Below are 6836 nucleotides of genomic sequence, written 5' to 3'. Positions count from 1 at the left end.
CAATTGCTGTGACTGGTTGGGTTTGAGGCGAGGAAGACAGGACAAAAAGACACACTATGAAAGAGAGCCAGAGATTAATAATGGCTTAAGATTAAATGTTGTGCATAAATACAGGCTGCGAAAAGAGGTGAGTGAAGAAGAAATAGTCAGTGAGAGTCATGAAAAGCCCCAGCAGCTTAGACCTATTAACAAATGGTGAGTTCAGGGTCAGCTGATTCAGCCCTAACAGTATTCTTTATCAAAAAGGAAAGCTTTGATTCTAATCGTAAAGGTAGAGAGGGTGTCCGTCTCCCATTTCCAAACTGGTAGTTCGTTCCACAGATGAGGGGCTTGAAAGCTTTGCCCTCTGTTCTACTTTAAGAAACTCTAGGAACCACAAGTAAGCCTGCAGACTGAGAGTGAAGTGCTCTAATCATGTGATATGGTACTATGATGTCTTTAAGATAATATGGGGCCTGATTATTCAAAACCTTGTATGTGAGGAGAAGAATTTTAAGGACTTGATTCTGGATTTAACAAGAAGACAATGAAAAGAAGAAGAAAAGAAGCTTATATAGGAGAAATATGCGCTTCTTTTCTAGTCCCTGTCAGTACTCTTGCGGTAGCATTCTGGATCAACTGAAGAATTTTCTGGTTAGAACAACATAGTCCAGCCTAGAATTAAGAACTAGTTTTTTAGCATCACTCTGAGACAGGATGCTTCTAATTTTAGCGATAATATGCAAATGTAGGAAAGCAGTCCTACATATTTGTATAATATGAGCATTGAAGGACATATCCTGGCCAAGGTAATGCCTTCCACAGTATCTGGTTAGACACCATGTTTCTAAGATTTTTGGGGCCGAGTGCAATAACATCAGATTATCTGAAATTAGAAGCAGGAAATTAGAGTTCATCCAGGACTTAATATCATTAAGACATTCCTTAGTGCAGGGGTAGGCAACCTTTCTGATGGCAAGTGCCATTTAAAATTTCCTCAGAAGTCAGTGTGCCATATGATTGCATTAGCAATAAATTTAATAATGCTCTATATGAACAGTTACACAATATTATGGAATTATATTTGTTTGCAGATATTGGCAGCTATCAGCGAATAGTTATCAGCTATTTTGAAACAAAAAAAGACACTTTTTACCCATAACAAGAACTCCATAACAGCAAATGGACTGTACAACAGAAAATACAAATGCTGTTTATGGTCTCCTCACAACAATGATAAGAAAAATAAACTGGGCCAATATGGCATGTTTGTTAATACAGAGACACACATGTTAATGTGATCTCTGGTGTCCCACTCAGAGACACAGGTCTCCGAGTGTCCAGCATTCAGACGGCTACCTGAGGACACTCATGAGAGAAAATCTGCTCACACAGATATGTAGAGCCAAATACTGTCAATAAGGCCTCTGCAGTGTTCTGAAGACAGTTAAACTTGTCAGGTAGTGATGTCCAGCAGGTGAAAATGAAAGCTCCATGAACACGTACAGCTATGGACTCCAGCTGCTTCGATGTTACATTAACTGGCATTAACTCTGCCAGTTAATGCGAGACAAATCTAGCTGCTCATAAAGATTTCTGCTTTGATCAGAAAATAAAACATTGGTCCGTACACCTGAAAGTCCCAATTTGCGATGTGCACCGCTGGCCCGGCCATTTATTTTTTGATGCACCTTCTCAGATTAACTCACTGCGTGTCGTGCCCAGGGCTGGACTGGGACAAAAAAACAGCCCGGGCATTTTGACTAAAGACCAGCCCACCAGGTATTAAAGCCATAAAGCCTTTGAATGAAAACAAACGCTGTTGTGACAGTGATGTACACTGTCTTGTTGGTATATGCATGATTTCTATACATTTTACATCAAATAAAAACTTTGGTTGTAAGCTTCAGATAATTATTTAATAAAAGCGAGACATTTTAAATGAGATTAAGAAAGAAAAGTATTTCTTTGTGCCCCCCTTTCCCTGTTAATGCCCCACCTGGCCCCCCTGGCAAAACTTTGCTAGATCCGCCCCTGCACAGTTACCAGCTGTCAGCTACTTAGAAACAGATCCTGGTGTTATTTGTCTCTCAGAAACAGTTCATAACTTCCCTTCAACTCATTCATGTCACCTAAAAGGTAAACCTGTTTCTCCATCACCTGTTCAGCTCTGATGATTCAGTAAGGACATCTCCTGGTTTCATCTTCATGTTTCCCTCTCACCACATATCCAAACCGATATCATGACCAGCAGCTTTACAGCTGTGGCTCCAGCAAACATCAGCTGTTACTAGAAATTAATTATAAATAAATTCTAACAACAGCTGATCAAGCTTAAACGTGCTGCTGTTGTTTAGCGCGACATCCGGCGGTTTCCTCTTTCTGGCGCAAAGTGGGCGATAAATAAACAAGAGAGAAAAGCCGATCAGCTGATCATTGATCAGTTTCATGATTGAAGTAGCAACAGGAGAGGGAGGGGGAGAGAATGAGAGAAGAAGAGGCGGCTGTCAGCTCCAGCTTTGTGTCTTTCTTTCATTCTAGCTGAAGTCCGGGACAAACTGTGTTCCTTTTCAGCTCAATACGAAACGTGTAATATTTTCTTTGAATGCGAGACGATTCTGTCTTTTTACGGGTCGGTTGGCAACTCTACTAACTAACCTTATGAATAAAATAAAGTTCACTATCAGTAACATCATAGCACCCACCCAGCTGTATAGAAACTCTGTCATGCTAGCTAGTACGCAGTACGAGTTATTGTAACTGACTGTAAAAAGTCAGCACAACGAAAATAAACTAACCTAAACTTGGTTTATATCTGACCCAGATAGAGTGCAGGTCATAATTTCTTACCTGAAGTTCAGTTCACCTGACACGCTTGGACCGGCGACCGCCTCGGGTCTCTGCTCCTCCTGCCTCCCCTTTCTCTCATCCACCTGCTGGCCTCCACCACTTGTTAATTTTACTGAATCTGCTAATCTGTGGAAGCTCCGCCATAGCCACCACCAAACAACTGAGTTATTTTTACACACCGGCCAGCATCTGGCCAATCCACCACCTTTCATTGTTTATACCGTTACAAAAATAAAAATAAAAATAAAAAAATCATCGGGCCACCGAGCAAATGCCCGGTATGCCCGATGGCCAGTCCAGCTATGGTCGTGCCATCAGTTAACCCTTCTTCATATCGAATCGGTGTGTAACTTTGCCAAAACAATGTCGGACTCTGTAGTTTTCTCTGGTCCCCTCCCCAATCAGACCAGGAGTGACATGTTTAGCCGCATGTTCTCCTTAAATTGCTGGCTGTCTGAGTGGTGTCCCAGAAACGATGTGGGCTTCATAGATAATTGGCAAACCTTCTGGAGGAAACCTGGTCTTGTTAGGAGAGACGGCATCCATCCCACTTTGGATGGAGCAGCTCTCATTTCTAGAAATATGGACCAATTTATTAAACCCCCCAAAATATGACTATCCAGAGTTGGGACCAGGAAGCAGAGCTGCAGTCTTACACGCCTCTCTGCAGCTTCTCTCCTCCTGCTACCCCCAAAACCCATCTCCATTGAGACTGTGTCAGCTCCCAAACAGACAAAAACAAACTAAAACCAGCAATAAACAACTTAAACATAAAAATCACAAAGAAAGAACAATACAGTATCCACATCTGAACCAAAGAGTAAAACAATGAAATGTGGATTATTAAATATTAGGTCTCTCTCCTCCAAGTCTCTGTTAGTACATGACTTAATAATTGATCAACAAATCGATTTACTCTGCCTTACAGAAACCTGGTTGCAGCAGGATGAGTATGTTAGTTTAAATGAATCAACACCCCGAGTCATTCTAACTACCAGAAACCTCGAAGCACAGGCCAAGGGGCGGTGTGGCAGCAATTTTTCACACCAGCCTATTAATTAACGAAAGACCAAGACAGACTTTTAATTCATTTGAAAGCCTGATGCTTAGCCTCGTCCACCCCAGCTGTAAAACTCAGAAACCAGTCTTACTTGTTATCATCTATCGTCCACCTGGGCCTTACACAAAGTTTCTCTCTGATTTCTCAGACTTTTTATCTGATTTAGTGCTCAGCTCAGATAAAATAATTATTGTGGGTGATTTTAACATCCATGTAGATGCTAAAATGACAGCCTCAACATCGCATTTAATCTGTTATTAGACTCAATTGGCTTCTCTCAAAATGTAAAAGAACCCACCCACCACTTTAATCACACTCTAGATCTCATTTTAACATATGGCATAGAAACTGGACATGTAACAGTGTTTCCTGAAAACCCTCTGCTGTCTGATCATTTCCTGATAACATTTACATTTACAATAATTGATTACACAGCAATGGAGAGTAGACTTTATCAAAGTAGATGTCTTTCTGAAAGTGCTGTAACTAAGTTTAAGAATATAATCCACCCACTGTTATCTTCTTCAATGCCCTGTACCAACATAGAGCAGAGCAGCTATCTGAACGCTACTCCAACAGAGGTTGATTATCTTGTTAATAATTTTACCTCCTCACTACGCACGACTCTGGATACTGTAGCTCCTGTGAAAACTAAGGCCTCAAATCCAAAGTCCCTGACTCCGTGGTATAATTCTCAAACACGTAGCCTAAAGCAGATAACTCGTAAGCTGGAGAGGAAATGGCGTGTCACAAATTTAGAGGATCATCATTTAGCCTGGAGAAATAGTTTGCTGCTTTATAAGAAAGCCCTCCGCAAAGCCAGAACATCTTACTATTCGTCACTGATTGAAGAAAATAAGAACAACCCCAGGTTTCTCTTCAGCACTGTAGCCAGGCTGACAAAAGTCAGAGCTCTACTGAGCCAACAATCCCTTTAACGTTAACTAGTAATGACTTCATGAACTTCTTCACAAATAAAATTTTTATCATTAGAGAAAAAATTACCAATAATCATCCCACAGATGTAATATTATCTACAGCTACTTTTAGTACCATCGATGTTAAGTTAGACTCTTTTTCTCCAATTGATTTTTCTGAGTTAACTTCAATAATTAATTCCTCCAAACCATCAACGTGTCTTTTAGACCCCATTCCTACAAAACTGCTCAAAGAAGTCCTGCCATTAATTAATTCTTCAATCTTAAATATGATCAACCTATCTCTAATAATCGGCTATGTACCACAGGCCTTCAAGGTGGCTGTAGTTAAACCTTTACTCAAAAAGCCATCTCTAGACCCAGCTGTCTTAGCTAATTATAGGCCAATCTCCAACCTTCCTTTCATATCAAAAATCCTTGAAAGAGTAGTTGTCAAACAGCTAACAGATCATCTGCAAAGGAATGGCTTATTTGAAGAGTTTCAGTCAGGTTTCAGAGCTCATCACAGCACAGAAACAGCTTTAGTGAAGGTTACAAATGATCTTCTTATGGCCTCTGACAGTGGACTCATCTCTGTGCTTGTCCTGCTAGACCTCAGTGCTGCGTTTGATACTGTTGATCATAATATCCTATTAGAGCGATTAGAACATGCTGTAGGTATTACAGGTACTGCGCTGCAGTGGTTTGTATCATATCTATCTAATAGACTTAAATAGAGTCTAATAGAATTAAAATTGAATTGAATAGGGCCTAGGGTTGCCGACCCCTGCCTTAGTGTGTGTCATCCGGCATCTACATAGCAGTGAAAATGTATGCTATGCCTTTGAATAATACTGACTAAAGGAAGCATGTATAATGTGAACAGAATAGGTCCTAGCACGGAACCCTGCGGAACTCCATTATTTAGCCTTAGTGTGTGAAGAAGACTCTCCAGTTATTTTAACAAATTGGAAACTAGATATGATTCAAACTACAGCAGCGAAGTACCTTTAATACATACAGCGTGTTCTAATCTCTGTAGTAAAATATTGTGGTAAACAGTATCAAATGCTGCACTGAGGTCTAGCGCTACAAGAACAGAAAGGAGTCCACTGTCAGAGGTCATAAAAAGATCATTTGTAACCTTCACTAAAGCTGTGAAGATTACAAAGCTGTAAATGGTAAGACCTTTTTGTGCAAGCTTGTAGGAATGGAGTCTATTAGACACATTGAAGGTTTAGAGGAGGTACAGCTATATTTCCTCAGTGTACCAAGCTATTCACATTTTGTTTATTGAGACATGTAGAGATACTTCCTGTCAACCACCACACTCAGTTTGGGTAAATCAGAGCTTTCATTATGAAGTTATGGGAGTTCGGGTGTAGCATGTCCCATACAACTTGGCTTTATTTTGAACTTTTTTTCATGTATTGATTGTGCAGTAATATCTATATACTTGACCTCTTTTCAGTAGATTATTTTTATACAAAAATAATTTTTGTATAATGGGGGGTTCATCTATCCCATAATACCCCAAATATCCCATAATACTAGCTAATAATTTGATTACATTTTTAATGTCTGTCATTTCAGACATTAAAAATCAAAAAAAAAAAAAAAATCAAACACCCAAGTCTCTCTCCCATCTTTTATTATTCATGTATAATTTTAGATTAATAATAGATCATCCAAGACCACACAAACCCAGACCTTGAACTTTCTAATTGCACAACTATGTCTGTCAGAAAAAATTAATCCAGCCATACCTCTGCATGCTGTGTGCGCAGATGAGTGCATGTTTATCCACCGTGTGCACTTATGGGCCAAAATGCAGGCCTCAGACTGCAATGCTCTGATTATTCGCCCACTCAAATCAATCGAGCCATCTTCTATTCATATTTGATATGCCTTTAGGCAGTGGGATGAAGTTTAAAAGAAAAATCTAGCCATGCACTTGGAGGAAATCTGGTCAGCCTAATGGCTCGTTTGAAGATTTTTGCTTGAGAAGCTTCACTCTGAGATTGTGCTTG

This window comes from Oreochromis aureus, linkage group 23, assembly GCF_013358895.1.
Source record: "Oreochromis aureus strain Israel breed Guangdong linkage group 23, ZZ_aureus, whole genome shotgun sequence".
Taxonomy (NCBI): Eukaryota; Metazoa; Chordata; class Actinopteri; order Cichliformes; family Cichlidae; genus Oreochromis; species Oreochromis aureus.
This window is presented reverse-complemented; position numbering follows the sequence as displayed.